General features: G+C 37.9%; 1 protein-coding gene, 1 long non-coding RNA gene and 2 pseudogenes across 3 annotated transcripts in view; all 4 read right to left on the bottom strand.

The window, feature by feature from the left end:
- Nucleotides 1-20729, bottom strand: part of CTC1 (conserved telomere maintenance component 1) — a 283472-nt gene that overhangs the window by 45921 nt on the left and 216822 nt on the right. The gene's annotated exons all lie outside the window — the stretch shown is intronic.
- Nucleotides 431-1945, bottom strand: LOC149565694 (uncharacterized). The gene is made up of 2 exons (XR_016363030.1): nt 699-1945; nt 431-585 (listed from the first exon to the last, which is right to left on the bottom strand). It is a non-coding gene; the product is annotated as an uncharacterized LOC149565694 (long non-coding RNA).
- Nucleotides 5453-13961, bottom strand: LOC149565692 (alanine--tRNA ligase, chloroplastic/mitochondrial-like; annotated as a pseudogene).
- On the bottom strand, nt 7791-8435 carry LOC149565693 (proteasome subunit alpha type-7 pseudogene; annotated as a pseudogene).

The following is a 20729-nucleotide window of genomic DNA, read 5'->3' as shown; positions in this document are numbered from 1 at the left end:
ATAAACATATTAAAATAATTACTTATACCTCCCTTTGTAATATCCCTAATCGGATATTTACTAGATTTCTCTTTTAACAATATAATCAGAACTAAAAAATTACAGATGTATTTCGGCACAATGGATTCCAGTAGAAACCCCAATAGATATTTGACTAATGTTTTCTTGAATATAACATTCAAACTCAAATATAGGCAAATGAAATACAATACTATAATAAAACCTAAAGATTCCCCACAATAATATAACCCGTTATTTCACAATATCATTCAAGATGTCGAGCATATAACCATGAGTTACAAACCAGTAAGATAAAACCAACAAACTCTTATAACTCCTTAAAATATATTATTGCATTATACAACAACAATACAATAAGCAGCACTACGAATCCAATCCTTAAATACAGATTAACAGTCAGATTGGAATACTAGAATAAGAACCTATTGCGCTTCTTTGAGTGTATGTGCTCAAAAAGACTCCAATTACGTTCGCATCCTGATGCACTAGATGGCTGGCTCAAGATGCGACTCGCAATCCTCTGTAAATTTGGCACCTTTGTGCCAAACATCTCCCACCATGCATCTGAAACAAGAAATTTTTGAATCATATCAATAACTTTGAATTTATCAAATTAAGATGGTAATAGAATTACTATTAGAAATTAGGATGTAGAATCAAAGATTTTTAGTGTTTACCAAGCATCAATGCTGTCCTATTTCTTTTGCACAACTCTCGTGCAAATAAGTCCCCTTGAGCTTTCTTAAATAGCTCAATCTCACGGACTATATCTGTGCTAACTACTGAATTAGGTGACATTCTCTCTATAACATCGTAGAGGCCGCTCCACACCTCATCATCAGCCTTTAAATGTGGGCTGAACTGGTATATGCTGGATTAAGGAAGTAGGCCGCTGCATGTATAGGCCTATGAAGTAGATTGTGCCATCGTCTATCAATGACATCCCATATAGGCCAATACCTATCTCGATTCCCTGCAAAAAACGTGCGAATGGCCTCCTTCACCCTATCCATGCCCTCATAAATGTAGCCCATTGAGGGTTTCTCTCCATCAGCTGTTCGTAGGAGAACAATAAGCGGCTTTACAAACTGCAATCATTATGAAAGTTGGAAAAGAAATAATCAGCTTTAAGTTTTTTCTTTAAAAAATGAACAATAATTTATAACATAATTTCATAAACAAAATAAAGTTGAAATGAGGACAAAAAGGAAAATTACCGTCACAATATCAGCAATAGGTGTCCAAAAAGAGGGCTCGTCAAAAATATGATCAGCTGCAACAATCCCTACAGTGGTCTTTGCATATGAGGATGCAAGCCACTCCTCACTAACAAACATACGTCTCAAACCTCCTTTTGAATCAAGCAAGGATTTCAATGTGAGGAAGTTGGTTGCAAATTTAGTGACCCCTGAACGAGACAACTCCCTTTGCTCATTGTGTTTCCTCATGAGGTTGAGGACCCATGTATGATTATATATGAATTTGCATAAACTCCTTCCTCGCTCTATAACTGTTTTGATCCAAGGGAGTTTACCAAGATCCTCTAACATGAGGTCAATGCAATGAGCGGCACAAGGGGTCCAAAATAGGTGAGGGTGTCTCTCGATAAGAAGCTTTCCTGCAGCAACATAATTTGTTGCATTATCAGTAACTATTTGCACCACATTCTCCTCACCTACATCCTTTATCACTTCATCCATTATCCCACAAAGATATTCAGCATTCTTTGTTTTTCCCGAGGCATCAATGGATTTCAAAAAAACCGTGGCACCTAAAGAAAAAGAAACAAATTAGTATAATGATTAATGATGAATCATAATTTATAAATTCAAAATTTATAAACTTAATCACTTAAGTACAAGTTCTACTTCTAAATTTTTAATGTCTAAGACTCTAAGTACAATTACAGTTTACCTGATGAAGAAACAAGAAAGTTGGGGAGTGTTCTACTCCTTCTATCAGTCCAACCATCAGTCATGATGGTGCAACCTTTTTTCTTCCACACCTCACGCTACTTGATGATTTCAACTTGTACATCAGGCCCCTTTGGTTCAAAATAGGGCCTCCTAGCTCTTCAGCACTAGGGGATTTGAACCCCGGACCACAAACAGCAACAACATCGATTCCAATTTGCCAATAAGGGGACCTAAAACAAATAGAATAAAATTTAAAGTTAAACAAATTAGTATATTATAAATAAATTTGAAAACAAAATACAAATTAAAATAAACAAAATAAACATATTATTGAAAGCTGAAACTTGAAACTTGAAACTTGTAACTTTGAAAGCAAGAGAAGACTTAAATTTAAATTTATATAAATAATTACCTGGCTGCATTGAATAAAATGTTGTTGTAGATGAAGAAGTCCCCAAGTGCCAATTTTGCATAATCATGTTTATCCTTGTTCCAACCCATGCCCTCAAGCAATGGCTGTGAACCTGGAGCCGTGCGTGGAGCAAACATAGAATCAAGTGTCGATTTTTGCTTACGAATGTGAGGCCGAATGCTCACACTCGTAGAAGCAGTGGTATCCGTAGGTGGAGCAGTGGATAATGAAGAGCGAAAACTAGAAGACCCCTGTTGGGCTCCGGCTAGTTGTGTCATTTCTTCATGTTGCTTCTTTTTCAATTCTTTTTGCTCCATTTTTTCCTCTAGAAGAGTTTGGATGTCTCGCATAACATCTTGGGGTACATATTTGCATTTTTTAGCATCACGTCTAGGTATATGTGCTAGGTGATACTTCAATCTATTTATTCCTCCCCCATTATATACCACACCACAATGCCAACATGTAACAACTCCCTTTTTGTGCCCCGGGATGGCATGTTTCCAAGCCCTATCCCTTGCTATTGCACTTGGGTCTGGATTAGGGTTAAATGGAGACCTATTTCCACTTCCCTCACCTTGTTGTTGAGACATTATATCAAATTTCAATAAGTTACTGTTCGCTGTCAGCCTGCTGCAATATGAATGTAAACAAAATAAGAAGTAAAAAAATAGTAGACTAGTAGTAGAGAGTAGAGACCAAACAATTTTAAACAAAATGAAAAGTGAAAATGCTTTAAAAATATGAATGTAAAAGTTTAAAACATAGTATAAAACAACACAAAGAAATGCAACAACAACTTGTAGCTTACCTCTTCAAATTTGCACAAACAATGGAAATGCAAGTTTGTAGAAACCTCCTCCAAATGCTCCCTCAAGCTCCTCTCAATGCTTTAATGCAAGCTAGAAAGATACATAAACCATTAGCAATCAATACGGGAGAGCAAACCAGTTTGTTGATTTCTCTCTTAAAACCCCAATATTCTTCTTTAACTCTTTCCCCTCTCTTGTGAGCACAAGCAAATGGTGGAATGACCTTTCTAGGTCAATAAGATGTTATACAAACCAAAAAAATCCAATTAAACAAAGCATTTTATGTTTTTTTTGGCCTTTTTACTTGTTACCCGCTGGCGAGAGTCCTGGCATCAAGACTCGCCGAGTCAGGCAAGTCCATGGACTCGCCGAGTCAGACTGGACTCAGCAAAGTCCGAGTCAAGAGGCAGTACACTGATTTTAACATTATATAAAATAAGACTTCACTATTTCTAATGTCCCAAAAAAAGGACATTACAAATCTCCCCTCCTTAAAATTGTTTGTCCTCAAACAATCAGTACCAGAATCCCATACATGTCTACAGGTAGCCCTGTAGTCCAAACTAAAAACAATATCGGCCACACTACAAAGCCAAATGTCTCTCTGCAATCTATCTCTCAACCAGATCCCTGGATCCCATATAACTCTCTGAAAAAACTTTGCACCTATAAATTGAATAACTCTGATCATCATTGATACCACTGAATCCAACCTCAAACTATATAGAATCACAACAAAGTCCTCAACAAGCCAAAAATACATATGGTCAACACCTAGATCCCAAACCCTGTTGTCATAACCAACTAATATGATAAGATAAAAATGTATTAATGAACTATGCATAACCCAGTAGATTAAGACAGTTCGACCTAAGTAGATGATGTAATAAACAAGTCGCTCAAAAACTGAGTGTAACATTTTGGGGGCAACAATTACCAAGCTATCATCTTCACTCTAGGGAACCTTCGAAAGTACACAGGTATTATGAATAAGAGTAAAACTGTAAGAGCATTTCCTAAGATCAACACGTAATTGAAAGAGCATTTCCTAAGATCAACACGTAACTCTCCTCAAAACTACAACAAAAATTGTCCAAAGGCTGATGTATATAATCCAACCAACTCCTGTATGGTGTGAAATCATGAACGCAATGTGGACTGATCCAATGATGAGCAATTGTAGTCAAATCACCACTTCCATCCTATGACCCATATTCATTACTAGGAATCGTACCAAGATTCCATATCCTAAAATCAGAAACATCTTCATCATGATAATCAAAAGGAGAGTCTTTGTTTATCTCAAAAAGAGGATTATCGGAAATCCAATCAGCATCTATTTCAAACACGGGATTATTGATAAGCTGAATGTAATATGAAATTTTGGTACTTGGTCTTTTAGGGCAACTATCCAAGTCATAAGTTTGTTGAATGCTATCAGGCTCAACAATGACTTCTTTGAAAAACTCTTGCCTCACCTTATCCTCATTTTTCCGAGTGATTCGTCACCCCAATTTGATCTTCTACTTTCTGAAGAGAAAATCGAGCATCATCTAATGCCTCATGAGTATCTTTAAGCTCCCTTTTGAGCTCCATAATCTCATTCCTTTCTTTATTGAACTGATCAACACGTGTTTCGGCAACCTTAAGAAGGTTATCCCTATCGGAAAGCAAATACAAATATTCTAATTTCATAGTTTCATGGGTTGTTTTGACCACTTGCAAATCAAGAACAAGCCATTCTTTCTCCACTCCTTTTTGAAATATCCTGTAGAGATCCTCAATCATCTTGTGAGTGCTTTCATAACGTACCAAAGATGCCACAACCATTTCTTCGTTAAACTTCAGCAGGTTTCTAAATGCATGCATTTCATTATTATGTTGATACAGCTCAACGTCTTCTAGTGTCATCTTGAATTGTTCGTCCGAATTCTTGTCCTGGGCATAGGAAATATACGGTTCCTCACACAAAGACCCCAACCTGCTATTACCTCATGCACAACTGATCTCATTAGCCTACTTGTCAAAGCTAATTTCCAAATCACCAACGTAAAAACTTGCACCTTATGTCACCTTTTTTGCGTGATCATCAAAAAGCTGCAAATCAATGGGGTTTGACTGCTCATCTTTTCAAGGCCCCCTATTAGATGATCTTGGTTTGCTAGGAATTCATCATACATAGCTTTGCACTAGTCTTTTTCAAGGAGATCCTGAACCATTTCAAAGTACTTTCTTTTTGCCAAATCCATCTTATTTTGTTGCTCCAGATGAAAATCCAAGTAATCGCTGAATCATAAATCATTCTGAAATTGGCTAGGAAGTTTTTGATGCTCCTTGTAAATGTTGAGTGTTTCTGATCTTATATCTGTCAGGTGTGGTATCCACAGTCCAAAATATTCATCTCTTTCTATATCCCTTTTTGAGTCTCTGTGTTTCGGACTGCACCATCTATTTTCAGTACCAACACTTATTTTCTCCTCTTTTAACAAGCCCCTATGGACAAAAAGGTTTCCTCCTGACTTTTGCGCATTACTAATCACATTAATACTTTGGCTAATATTTCCCCCACTTCCTTGCAAAGCACGAAATCCATGGTCTCCAATTTGACCACCTGATTTAGTATAAAATGGTGTCTTGTCCAAATTAATTTCCACTTCATCTCCCTTTAAAGCTTCTGATACTGCAATTCCATGCACAAGCAAGCCCACAATTGATGCACTACATTGAAGGGTATCATATCCTAAGAACTTAGTTTCAGAGACTCTATTTGTAAGTTCTGAAATAGCACTTCCAATGGATAGCTTAACAACATTGTGTGCATCTTTAGACCGCCTCCTCTGAATGTTCATTTCAGTTTCAAACCCCTGCAAATCTACACTAACACTTTTCTCTTCAGCAACTTCACTTGTAATCTCTGTGGGAAAACCATAAGTGTCATAGAGGACAAACACATCCTTTCCAAATAAACATGGCCTATGATTAACTTTGCCCTCTACATTCTTTAAAGCTTCAGATAGCAATTGGTCAAGCTATTTTTCTCTCTTTCCAATGTTTGAACAAACCTTAGCTCTTCTCCTCACAACTCCTCAAGTATGCGATCTGAACTCACTTTTACATTTGGGTCTATTTTTTTGCTCATGTCAATTACTATTCTTGCGACAATTGGTAAGAAAGTGTAACATCCTGTTTTCCCGGGGTCTAATTTAACATCTAACATACTCAAAGAATACAGTTAATACTTCATTTCATAGGAAGACAGTTATATCATTCATGTTCATGTGAATCACATTTACTGTTAAAATCAGTTAGACAAAATTTCTTAACTAAAAACTTGAAATACCATCAAATGAAGTTACTACAGAAATTGAAAACCACATACCTCGGAAAACTGAGATCGAAACCAATCTAGGGATACTTCTACAACAACCCGAGTTAGTTCACAAATACACTATAACAATTTCACATGATGACTATCCTCTAAAAACCGCTATCTCAAAATCAAATGATGATTACAATTAAATACCACTATATATAAAATTAGGGCATCACATACCACTGTGTTAATCAGGGCATCATTTACCATTGGAATCTTTTAGGGCTTCTGATACCGTTGTATCACTTAGGGCTTCTGATACCACTAATTCAAATAAGGCTTTTGATACCATGGATTAAATTAGGGCTTCTGATACCACTGTATCATTTAGGGTTCCAGCTATCACTCAATCATTTAGGGCTTCAGATTCCTTTCCTTCCGATTACTTAATTGTGTCAATAACTCAAGATTAGTAATACACTTATATTCAATATTCATATAATTGAAAAACAATCCACGAATCTATCTCTTGCATATAAGTGTAAAATAACGGTAACAATGAAATAACTCAATTTGATCTTACCTCCTCATAAATAAAAATGATAATACTTGCTTCCGATAAACAATTGACTACATAGCTTATCTCTGTCTAACGCACAACTAACATCTTGGGAGGAGGTGAAACATTGCCAGGGACTTAACCACCCAACCTCGGACCACAACTTATCCCCACACGATCTCTAACAAGAAAGGCCCTCCCTACTCGAAATTGACAAGGATCATCTTGCCATCCACTGGGCATTCTAGTATGCAACACACCATACGACTTGGCAACAAGAGATCACACTAACAGGGATATGTATGAGCTATTAGTGTATTCATATTAAAAAATGATAAACATTGTTATGTCACAATTGACTATTGCTTCATGTTATCGCAAATTCCTTTCTCTCACCTAATCACCCATTTCCTCGATTACACAACTGGGTGAGTCCCAGGGGTTCGGAATCCTCAAAACAACCGAATCTGTTAATTATACAAGAGGATTACATGCATCCGAAATTTCACAAACTATGATTACATGATTATGTTCTTTAAAGATTCCAGAATTGAATGTTTAACTCTAATATCCTTCGGCATAATGACTATGGATCCATACTATGATTTCCTATCTATCACTTACCATGAACAAGGCAAAATTAATTAGAGAATCAAATCTATAGTATCAACGTAAGCGATAAATGTACATACACATTGTGTTTATTTATAATGGTTGGGACAACATATACCTTGCTACGTAAAAAGCTCATTTACATTCAAACATTACCCACAACATATCTTTGGCTTGTATTCCTTTGTTGAAGTATGTGATTTTCAAGCAAGGCTTTGGCTGCAAGCTTTAAAGTTTCATTCCCTAAACACTCCTTGTAATTCTTTTCTAAGAAGTCTCTGATAGAATTTGAATTCCTTCTTGTTGCATTTTCCTTCCATGCAAAAAATGTGCCAGATGGATATGTTTAGTAAAGAGAAGGGGAATTTGTATGTGGATCAAAGCCTATAATAAGTGTCAACAAACCAAAGGGCCTCACTCCACCACTCTGTGTGTACTTCTGTTGGAGACCTGCAATATAACGAGTGATATACTCCACAATTACAAGATCCTCAACTGTCAATCTATGACTCTGACACTGAATTCAAACTTTGTTAATCAAAACACGAGCATCTACTTTAAGTCCTGCACAAGCCAGTACAATGTGGTTATCCAGATTTACAATTTTCCTTATTGTTCTAGAATCTGCAAGCTTGGTGGTAGATTTTCTCTCAACGCAAAGAACAATATTGTCAATCCTGCGAACCTCGACACACGCATTACTCTTGCGGATGGCCTCTAGTGCATATTCCACCTGAAATAAATGGTTGTTAGGTGAAAATACTATGATTTCCCTATCGTATCTTGCCATTCTTCGGCTCTACAAAATCATTGCACAAACTCTCAATATGATCTACACACCAACCCTATTCCGCAACAAAAGGCAAATTCTTCAGAAGCAAAAAGCAAGGTCTTTGCGAACTATGAAGTGATGTAGAGTAAAGAAAATGCCAAGAGGAAGAAGAGTCCCGCCAAATCAATTCATGATATTCTTTATAATGGTTGGCCATCACCACTGGGCTACCATCGGTTATCAAGAAGACTCTTCAGATACATCATAAATTCGAATTGAAAAAGGAGAGAAATAAAGAGGAAAAGAAAATAAAAGGTTGGAAGAGAGGTTGGAAAGATTAAGACAATTCGAATTGCCAGATATTAATCAAGCCAAGTGTTAATCGATTAAAAGCAAATATATTAAAAGAAAGGATAGAATTGGAAGATTATAATTTGAAATTATAATAATTCAATTATTATAATTTGAACATTATTATAATCTTATATTTATATTTACATGAGAACGTCACTTTATTATTAAATTATAATCATGCCAAATCATTTTTATATTATATCCACGTATTTAAATTATTATTAAAATAATATGATGAAAGATAAATTAAAATCCTTTGAGATATGTTTTATATTTTAACTTAATTATTTTAATTAACTTAATTATTTAAATAACTCATGCCATTCCGTAGATGTATCCTGTTTCAAATCGCTAGGTCCTCTACACAAATGCCCAGTGATGGTGATGCCTTGCCTGATTCTTTTCGGACAATGCTTCCACCCCTTCGACATGCTTCCCACAAGCAATATCTCCGTAATTAAATTATAAATCATTTAATCATAAATAATCATAGTAGTTAACCTTTATCTCAATTCCATGAATTCGTTATTAACAATTAACTAACATGTCATCTTCACTTGAAATCATAACGACTAACTATGTTACCATTTCACCAGAAAATAACAAATTAAACTACCAACTGACTTCATGCGAATCTCAACGGCTATATTTCAAGTTAGGTCAAAAATTGGGATGTAACAGAAAGTCCCTTCAACATTACCTCTACCATCCCCTTTGATCCCAAGCAAACAATCGGTACGAACAACTCTTCTTATGAGCCTCTAAACTACATAGCCTCTACCTCTGTTTGATGGAGTCACACCATCAAAAATGAGATAAACAATGGCATGCAGGTGATCTCCAATGACCTTCAAATGGGTTTGTATATGATTATCAGCACCAACATATTTCGCTCCTACCAATTCTGCTGCACGCTCTATGATCGGATAGATTAAGTTTGTTTCATTGTTATTTGGAACACTTTGAAGTATCTGAGCCATGCATTCAAGCCCCATTCCTATATGAATATTCCTCCTTTCTAGAATCTCTAAACTAACATCATCATTTTGGTTATATTTCGTGAATACCATAATGTAAAATTCTTTAAGTAGTGTATCATCACTTCCGCTCAGTAAGTGTTATTACTTCTAACCATCGATGCTATGCGAATCATGCTCCAAATGAAAATTTTCATTTCGTTAATACAATCTACAGAGACACACTTCCATAGTTTGTTAACGCAATATGTTTTTTTTCTTCTCGCTATTCTGGTGCTTCCTTTTTGATGATAAGTCTAGACGTTCATTAGACACATATGCGGATTCTTGCCACCAAAGTTGCTTCACAACAATTCAACCAGAACCATAGTTGGACGAAGGATGTCACTTGTCACTGACTCTAACAAACTTTCTTTCGACCCCTACTAAGATGATAATAAGGTGGTAAGTTGAATGTGTAACTCCCGACTAGCTGTAGCTGTGACCTCCAATGTTGTTGTTTCCAACCAGACCACACACTTGGAAAGTACCTAAGATGCTTCAGAGCTTAATACCAATGTCGTTGAGTAACTCCCAAAAGTTCAGTGCTATCTAACTCCCACGTTGTCAACTGGTCATGGGAAGGAATTTGTCGGTACCAACATGCCATGATTACTAGTCGATGATCATTCTCGTCCCCCTTCACTAGTCGATGGTTGGCCTAGTCAATGTCAACGCTCATACTCGACCCACAGGTGTCGCGCCTACTTGGAGTCATTTAAATGACTAATCAAAATCTCATCTCACTCACAGACCAATAAGGCAGGCCCATTTTTAAATATTTCCTCTTCCATACAGTTCGGCATCAATGTTATTTTGGATGTATATAGTCCATCAAATTAATATATTCTTCCCGTTCGCATGGAAAAATCAACACATAGGAAAACAATTTATTTTCAAATATTAATCTTTACCCATAGCCCTTGACTAACTTCAAATTGCAAGTCATTCAACAATGACCATTTCATTTCTTCCTATAACCTCCAGCAAACACCAGTAATCCTTGTGTTTTGATTTTCACTGCAGTGAAATACCAATCGGAGACTACTTGTTAAGATGAAGTTTTCATTTCCCGAGAAACTATGCATGGTTTCCTAACGAGAAAAGAATCTCCTAAATTCATTGCAAGTATGAGTCTCACAAAAAAGCTCGCAATTAACAAAGTATCATATATATCAACAGTGAAGAACGTAATTACCAAATCCTCTTTTTATGCCTGGAAAATCCGCAAATGCCTACTTATTGATACCTCTACCATTGCGAACTATGTGAGGAGAACCGTCCTTGAATGCTATAGAGCATGTAACTACTAGCCCCTATCTTCATCTCTCAAGGTCAACAACACAAAAATCTGCTATGGGACTTAAATTTACGAAACTTTGCAACACAGATACACATGAACCATGTTTACCGCATGGGTTAATTAAGAAATGCACACAGATAATGAACAGGAACAGCAGAACTCCTAAGATTATTCACATATGCCAAAACATTACATTATGCTTCATAAGATGATTTACAATGATCCCAGACAGGGTATAAATACTTTCCGCCAAACCTTCCCGAAGGAGTCCATCGGCTACAAAACAATCCTAATCTACCCGTTGGCCAAAATCTTTACCGACGACAACACCCTATCGACTACAATTTCTACCGACAACATCATCCCCCACCCCCCCCCCCCCCAAAGAAGAAAGTCGTCTCCGGACGACAATTACAAAATACAATTACAACATATCCAAGACAGATTCACAAAATAGAATACACTAACTGGTCTCCAAAATGTGTTGCATCTACAGCCTCTGTGAACACCATACTGTCTACTTGATCAAGCTAACCTCGATAGCCACCCATGCAGCTTTCTCTGCTTTCAACTGCTGGGCACCCTGAGTCAAGCATCACTAAACTGCCTTCAACTGGATGATCAACTCCTCCCGAGCTCTCTATGTATCCACCAAGATAGCCTCACGTCCAACACCTACTCCAAGTGCCTCTGGTACACACACTCCATGCCTGCAGCAACTCCAGGTCTCATCAACTGGTCACACTTCCCACGACTGATATCTGCAACGATTGGAGGTCCAGGGGGCAATACCCTCGGCGGAGTCCTGGGGCCAAGACCAAATTAGCACTCCGTAACCCACAAAAAACTACATGGAACACACTATTTTTGTCATTTTCTTCTGATTCCACCCTCTTTCTGGCAACTACTTATCATGCGTTACTCATTCTGAATTGTTTCAATCTATCGTCATTTTCTTTTCTTCTTTTTTTCTTTCTTTTTTTAAGAAAACCTCCACTTCTGCTGCTTCCTTCTGCCTTCATTCCTGCTAAGATGCCTGATTGCAACAATTTACTAATAGCCACAAGAATTCATTCCATGGAACAATAAAACACCCTTGCCGAAATCATAAACACCTTTGCCAAGACCGTCCGTGGAAGAACAAGGTCAACACACGAAGAAGGTTAACCGCGGAAGAGCTTAAGAAGGCATGGCAATTGAGAGTAGTCCGCGGAAAGACAATCTAAGACATCCACAGGAATCCAAGACAATCCGCAAAAGGTTAGAAAATGTGTCCGCGTAAGCAAAATAGAGGCGCCAACAGTCACCTGCCTGCGGAAGAACAGTAGTGTCCGCGGAAAAGAAGACACCCACGGGAGAAGAGAGACCATGCGTGAAGAAACTAGGTTATCTGTGCGAGAGCATACGCCCGTGGAAGAGAAGTAGGCGCGAGAAAACAACCACCAAATCCTTAAGCCGTGGGAAGAAGATATGGACGGGAGCCAATTCGCGGAAGGACATAAAATATCCACTGAAAACGTCCGCGGAGGAGAGCAGATATCTGTGAAAGAGAAAAGCTATAATCCGTAGGAGAGAAAGGCTATAATCCGTGGGAGAGAGTGTTTAGCCGCCGGGAAAGAAAAACTAAAGCCGCAGAAGAAAACGCCCATGGGACTCCACGCGGAGATAGCCTGTGGAACAGGTGTCTGCGGGCATACTCTCTTTTTCTTTTCTTTTTCAATTTTTTTCTCTTTCTTCTTTTCTTTTCTTTTTCAATTTTTTTCTCTTTTTTCTTTTTTTAGAACAAAATACAACCTCAATTTTCCCTCCAAAATTCGCCATTCGACGATGAGGGAGTCGTTCAAATTTGGCCATTCTGCGATGACAAAGTCTTCCTAGCATGGTACATCTTCAACTTCGACCCATTCACTGCCTTACACACCTCTTGCCTATCCAAGGTCCACATTTTTATTGCTCCATTGTTGTCGACCTCCCGGATCTATGATGGTCCAACCCATCTACCCTTAAACTTTCCCAGTTTGATTTCATTCCGATTGTCGTAATTCAATACCAATTGCCTCAACTGAAACCTGTTCAGTTCCAGGTGCTTATCATGCCACACCTTATGTTTGTTCTGTGTCACCTCCATGGCCCACTGCACCTGCAGTCGTCGCTCATCTAGATTATTTCCTTGCTGTCGGCACCCTTCAATTAATTTTATGGTGCGGTGTATTATTTTATGGTTCGTTCACCATGTACCAGACAATGGGATCTTTCTTTTTTCTAGGTTTGGACTGTATATTCTTCCCCTCAACTTCAGCCGTAACCGCCTTTCCTTCTTCTGCTTCTCAATATTCATTTTCCTCTGTTTTCTCACTTTCATCAACCCTTAACATATTACAACTCGGAAACAGTTCGTAGTCTTCTATCTGCCAGTGGAAAAGGCCATTCACCGAGTCTAGATCGTCGTCATTCAATCCTCCTTCTAGTCCCAATACTCCTTCGTCTGATTCCATTGCCCTCTTTCCTTTGACGTCACTTTCGCCTTCACCTTCTAAATTTGACGATGCTGCCTCCTCACCTACCATTTATGTGTGCAGGTCAATTATGAATCTTTTGCCTCCACGCTCCATTGATAGGGTATTACATTTCCAATCATGTCTTACTTTTGCTTGCACTAACCAATTACGTCCAAAAATAGCATCATATCCTTTTCTTTTCAATGGAATGAAAACGAAGTCTAATAAAAATGGTTGCGTCCCAATAGTTACCGGTTGCGACCTCAAGGTTCCCAATGGTTTGATCCCATGCTAGTCTGTCGTGAGCAACTGGAATGTAGGTGGCCACAACATCAACTTTCCAACTTCTTCCAGGTATCCTCCGGTAACACATTCACACCAGACCCCCCGTCAACAATTGTCTGTCAGAACATTTCCCAAAATCCCCATCTCGACGACTGTCGGATGCCTTCCCGTTGTGAGTGTTAGAAGCATTGGGTCTGTTGTTGTCGTTTCACTACTGTCACTTCCTGTTTCCTCCGTTGCTTTCGAAAACGGTGTACAATTTAGAATGGTCGTCCGTAACTGGGGCATTGTGAGGTCACTTATCTTGACCAGTACCTCCATTTGTAAGATCTGTTGTACAATGCTTTGCTCTGCGAAGTTCCCTTTCGAGGTGCCGATGATATCTTTCAACTGAGAGGTCTCTGCCTGGAATGCCTTTTCAATTTCCGCCCGCACTTCCCCCAATTTCCTTTCTTCTTCCACTGGGTTCGGGTACGCCTTTACTTGCCTCCATTTAATTGCCAGAACCTCCTCTTCGTCCATCCCAAAAGTGATCAAATTTACTCTAAATTTTGGACACTTGGCACCTTCATGATCGCTAGGTCCGCACCATCTACATAATAATTTTGGTGTGTTTGCCATTATACAATCCCACACAAATTGACCCCACAAATTAAATGCTTGGCATTGAACGATCGGCCGTCCGTTTGCATCATACTGGATTCGACTTCGGCTCCCATTATTATTCTTATTGTTCACATTGTTGTTGTTTTGCCCTCTGCTATTATTTCTGTATCCACCCGAATTGGCACCATCAATGTTTGCGTTTCCATTCCTTCCGGACGTGGAAGCTACCTGTGTCAAGAGCATTTGTAGAGGTTCTCTGGTGTTCATGTTGAACGGGCATTCCTTTGTCAAATGGCCCATGATCTGATAAAATATTACAAAATTGGTTCTTTGGACAGGATCCTTTAGTATGATCGTCGCTCTTACACTCCGCGCACCACAGCTCACTGCCCTTTGTCTCATTCTGCACATTTTTAAACTGCATCATGCAGATCATGTCCTTCTGTAGGGCGCGGACTTTCTTATTGCTGCCTTCATCATCGCTACTATCTTCTTCGGAAGGCTCGTCGTTATCAAAATCAGATGAGCTAGTCTTCTTCTTCTTCTTTTTCTTCTGCTCACTTTCCAAGTTCATTGCTCTGTTGTATGCTTCTGTGTATGACGACAGCGGCACAATTTTTATTTTCATCTGCAACTTTGGGCGTAGACCTTCCACGAACCATCTTTTCTGAAGTCTGTCCGCTGGCTTATTTTCCATTTTATCTATCAAATCTTTTAATTTCCTAGCGTAGACACAGACAATTTCATTCTTCGCCTACTTGGTATTGAAGATTTCGCCAACAATTTCATTATCATCACGCAACAATTGAAATTCTGCGAGAAACTCCTTTTTAATGTTATTCCAACTGTCTAGCTTCTACAGATCTGTACTAGTAAACCAGTCAATTGCCACTCCCCGTAGGGTGGCCGAAAATTGCCTCATCTAGTTGTCTTCATCAGTTATGCCATTTGCCCTCCAGATCGTCACATGTTTTGTAGTGTCAAATGGGATTGGCCGTACCATCGCCATCAAACTTTGGATGTTTTTCTTTTGGTTCCGCCATCACAATTGGTGTTTGTAAACAGGCGTTGCTCGGTCCTACAACACTAGCGCTGTTCATTCCCACACCATGGCTTTGCACTCCCACACCGGCAGACTGTTCTCCCACATCGGTGAATTGTTCTCCCACACCAGTGAACTATTCTCCCACACCGGCAGTATGCAATCCCACACTGGCAGACTGTTCTCCCACACTAGTGGACTGTACTCCGGCACCAACGGACTGTTCTCCCACATCGGCAGTCTGCAATCCCACACCAGCAAACTCAACAGCTGCGAACCTTGGTGAAGAAGGATCTTCTGAAGTTGTCCTCTGTGGAAGTGTATCCTAGACGAAGAGGTCACTCCACGCTCGTGCTTCGTCGGCACTCCAAGCCGTGCGAGTCGATGCTCTTCCATCTGGACTCTTTTCCCTCAGCGAACACAAATTCAAAAACTCTTCCCGTGCTTCTTCCACCAATTCCACCCGCTGCCAAGTTTCCTCCAACAATTCTTCCGTGCTCCAGTTTCCGTCGGCAATCTACTGGAATCTCCTTCAGCATTTGGCTTGCTGTGCCAAAATTAAATTCTCTTGCGCAGTACAGATTCCATCTTTTCCCTTGACCTTATTTCAATCCTTGTTAAGTTGATTTGGCATTAATCTTCATTCCTCCCACCTTCCAAGTTCATAGGGGAATGGCGCCAAATGTTTACCGCATAGGTTAATTAAGAAATGCACACAGATAATGAACACGAATAGCAGAACTTCTTAGATTATTCACATATGCCAAAATATTACATTATGCTTCAGAAGATGATTTACAATAATCCCAGACGGCGTATAAATACTTTCCGTTGAACCTTCCCGAAGGAGTCCGTCGGCTACAAAACAATCCTAATCTACCCGTCGGCCAAAATCTTTACCGACGACAACACCCTGTAGGCTACAGTTTCTACCAACGACAAACAATTTTGGTCAAGTTGCAGATTTATTTTTATAAGTTGAGAATCTCACACACAATTTCGTTGTCTAAATAAGAAATTGTTGAAGTAGATGAAGTTCCCTCCCTAGAACTTATACCTTTAGACTCGTAACGCTTTCTTTTTCCTGTGTGATCTCAAGCAATGAGATATTCAGGGTGACCATTCAACAGATATCGAGAGCCATCTGCATCTATTCTACCATATGCTCTGTGTCCAAGGACCCTCTGTAAAGTCATTATCCTTTAGTGCAACCTCACATGTCTTCTCATACAGTGCATCTTTGTTATCCTGTATCGGAACTCATGTACCAAGATTCAATCCAGAAACCCTTCACTTCGCCTGCCTTAATGATTTGGTGGATGTTGTGTTTACAATCTTTCTAGAAACTTGTGTCTCGATCTTGATCACCTAAATATTGGAGTTTCGCATGTTTAAAAGTTTTAAGCTTTTCTAAAATTAACCTTTGCTAAAACTCTGTATGCAAATACTTTACTGAGCCAATCAGACACTTCAAGATGGCAGGATACAAGGCCTTGATACCACTATAATATCCCTAACCGTATATCTACTAGATTTCTCTTTTAACAATATAATCAAAACTAAAACGTTGCAAATGTATTTCGGCACAAGGGATTCTAGTAGAAACCCCAATAGATATTTGACTAACATTTTCTTGAATATAACATTGCAACTCAGACATAGGCAAATGAAATACAATAGTATAATAAAACCAGAAGATTCTCCACAATGATATAACCCGTTATTTCACAACATCATTTAAGATGTCAACCATACAAACCATGAGTTACAAACTAGTAAGATAAAACCAACAAACTCTTATAATTCCTTAAAATATGTTATTGCATTATACAACAACAATTCAATAACCAGCACTACGAATCCAATCCTTAAATACAGATTAGCAATCAAATCGAAATACTAGAATAAGAACCTATAAGCACATGCGAAACACCTAAACTGATGAGCACATGTGAAACACCTAAACTGATGTCTCCTAGGAAAATGGGTTTGCGTCCACTATCTACCAGCACGAGGGGCTACGTCCTCAAACTAGCTGAAAGCTGAAGCTTTCTAAAAACTCTCACAAGAGAGAACCTTGAATTGAATAATAAAATGAAGCATGCCCAACAATGAGCCTCTTTCCCCTTTTAATACACAAACTAAGACTCTTCGACTCCCCTCTGGCTTTCGTCCTATTTCCTTTTGACTCTTCAACTTCTCTCTGCGAATTCGTCTTATTCCTCCTTGACCTTTTGTCCTCTTTATAACATTAAATCGACCTTTTAATATTTTGAGTCTATGTCTCAAAGTCAATTTTAACATTATATAAAATAAGACTTCAATATTTCTAATGTCCCAAAAAGGGGACATTACACCCTTAGGTGCCCCTTTTTTATTTGCACACATTCCCATAAAAATTAATATTAAAGTAACACTTCAATATTTTATAACTAAATTAAATACTACTTGAATAATACTTTAGGCATTAAAATAAATTAGCTATCAGACTCTGAATAGCATGAGTGATAGCTCGTTGGAAAGCTCTAGCCAAGTAGTATCAAATTCAATCACCAAAACTAGTCTCCACTGTGTCTTGTTGACTTACTAAAAACAGTACGTATGCCTGAGACTAAGTAAATCAACTCCATTTTGGCCCAAACCGGAGATGACTAGGCCAAAACACTCTCAGATCCCTTTAAAACCTTCATTAGCCCTCACGACCATGTACAACTAGGCTAACGCACACACACTTGGTCGACTGCTAAAGTGGGGACATTACAAATGACATTGTCTTACAAAATCTAGACAAAGGGACATTACATTATTACAAAAGGTATAAGCCCTAAAGAACAGAAACTCATAATTTTGTATTCTTCCAATGTAATAACTACAAGTATTTCACCTTAACTTTAGCTTCAAAATGCCTATATAAACTTTTATTACTTTTCTTATTGCAATTTATTGACCAAATTTTCATATTGATTAATCATCCATTTTTAAAACCGTTTTATCTAGTAATGATTGATTACCTCAAAACCATTGACAAGCAATGATGAAGAGTTCTAACCAATACTGAAGAAAACACCAATTAATCCTTCCACAAGAAGCAATGCCAAGAGAATCTGAAAATGCAGCAGAAAGAAATATTTGGCACACCCACAGTATATGCCAGATGTTACCGAGGGAAATTCTTTCAGCAAAGAAAACAACAAAACAACACTCACTTATTGTATTAAATTATTAACTAATACCATTCACAATATAATAAGTATTTTGCAAAACTGATTAATGCTAACCTGTGTGAGTATCTATACGTAAACCAGTCCTGGAAACCACTACGCAATATTACAATACAATAGTTATTCAACCGTGGCAGGAAAACCACCCATAAGAACCCAATCAAAACAAGGCGTACAATCTATTAGGAGCATAGTAACGAGAATCATGGCGATTCATGCAATTCACACGATTCGGCGGCTCAATTCAAGGTGGGCATTGTTTTTGTGAATTGGTGAATCAAATTGATGATCTCTTCGCATAAATCTACATGAATTGGCCGAAAAAATAGGGCAGCCCAATTGGTCAGCATAAAAACATTAAAAAAATACAACTTTTATAATGATTTCTTTTCACATTTCTCTTTCTTATAACTCTAAAATGTCTTCTATTTGTTGAGTATGACAAAAAGAGACGAAAAGTAAGAGATGGACTTGAGCTAGAGCTAGAGCAGATACGCTTGTCTTTTCATTTTGTTTACAGATAGACATATGTTTCATGGATCTTCATCTTACATATATTTATAATTTGACAACATTTATAATTTTATATATCTATGTCGTGACTCATTATGATCCTATGATTTATATTTACTTCAGCTAAAATTTATATTTTACATATGTGATGGATTTATTATTTATGAACCTTGTTTATATATGTTAGATTCTATTTGATGGTGTTATAGTGTGTTCAAGTTATATTTAATAACGGGTGCATGAAATAAACTTTAAATTGTTAAAATGTCTATATTTCAAGGGGTTTTTTTAACTTCGTCGATTCATAGCCAATTCGATTCCAATTCATGACCAATTCACAATTCGATTCGGCCTTTGCTGATTCAGATTCCCAATAATTTGATTAGGAGTATAAACATGCTCTTGCTGTTGCATTTCCCACAAACAAATAAGTCAAATAAAGAATGAGGATAAGTGATACTGATGTTCATTGGCTTTGTCAAAAAGGGAGTAAATTGTGAATTAAATTATGATGCTAAGCCTTATACTCACATGAGTATCCCAACGGCAGTACGTTGGTCATATTGTGTTATGTTTAATATTTATGTTTCAACTGCTAAGTTTTGATGAAAATACGAATTAGCTTCCACTGTAGGCAGTTTTTCATTAAATCATGAGGGAAAATGAAGATGTAATCAAATTTGAAAACACGCATGTGCAGCATAAAATCAACAATGTGACATGCAGGTATGCTATGGATGCAAGCTGCCAATCATTGACATATTACAGATCCAGACAAAAAACATGTGTTAAATAAAGAAGCATATTGACTGACTAAAACTGATCAGAATAGTCTCCATCTAGTTAAGCTAAATAAAATTGAGTTTAAATCGAAAAAGAAACAAGAAAAATCACCTCTCTGGCATATTCCATGTTAAAAATGCAAAACCAAAAAATTACCCAGAGATCTAGACATCCCAACCAACAAATGAGGTGGAGTTAGGCTATTAGCATCTCAAATCCCTTCGTTACACTTATAAGACATTATTTACAATAGTTCGTTGTGTGTTCTCTCTAAAACTATGAAGAGTGTGCTAGGGGTTTCTCCAAAACTCTATGCATTTTTGGGGTGTGTGTGTGTTTACCACATAAGTTAATTAAGAACTGCACACAGATAATGAACACGAACAGCAGTACTTCGTTATTCGCATAAGCCAACAGATTACATAACTGGTGATAAGATGCTTTACAATGACCCAATAGGGTGTATAAATACTTTCCGCCGAATCTTCCAGAAGAGGTCCGTCGGCTATGAAACAATCCTAATCTACTTGCGGCTACCAAATACACAATCTCCGACGGCATAACCTAGTCGGCAACAAAATACAAAATCTGTCAACTACATCATCCCCCCCAAAAAGAAAAGTCACCTCCTACCAACTACCAAAATAGGAGACAACCACCTACAATAAAACAAAAGAACACTAGAAAGAAG

The sequence above is a fragment of the Cupressus sempervirens genome, chromosome 3 (assembly GCF_028749045.1).
Source record: "Cupressus sempervirens isolate cs-2001-9-10 chromosome 3, ASM2874904v1, whole genome shotgun sequence".
In the NCBI taxonomy this organism is placed as follows: domain Eukaryota; kingdom Viridiplantae; phylum Streptophyta; class Pinopsida; order Cupressales; family Cupressaceae; genus Cupressus; species Cupressus sempervirens.
Note: the sequence above shows the minus strand (reverse complement) of the source record. Positions and strands in the feature narration are given on the sequence as shown.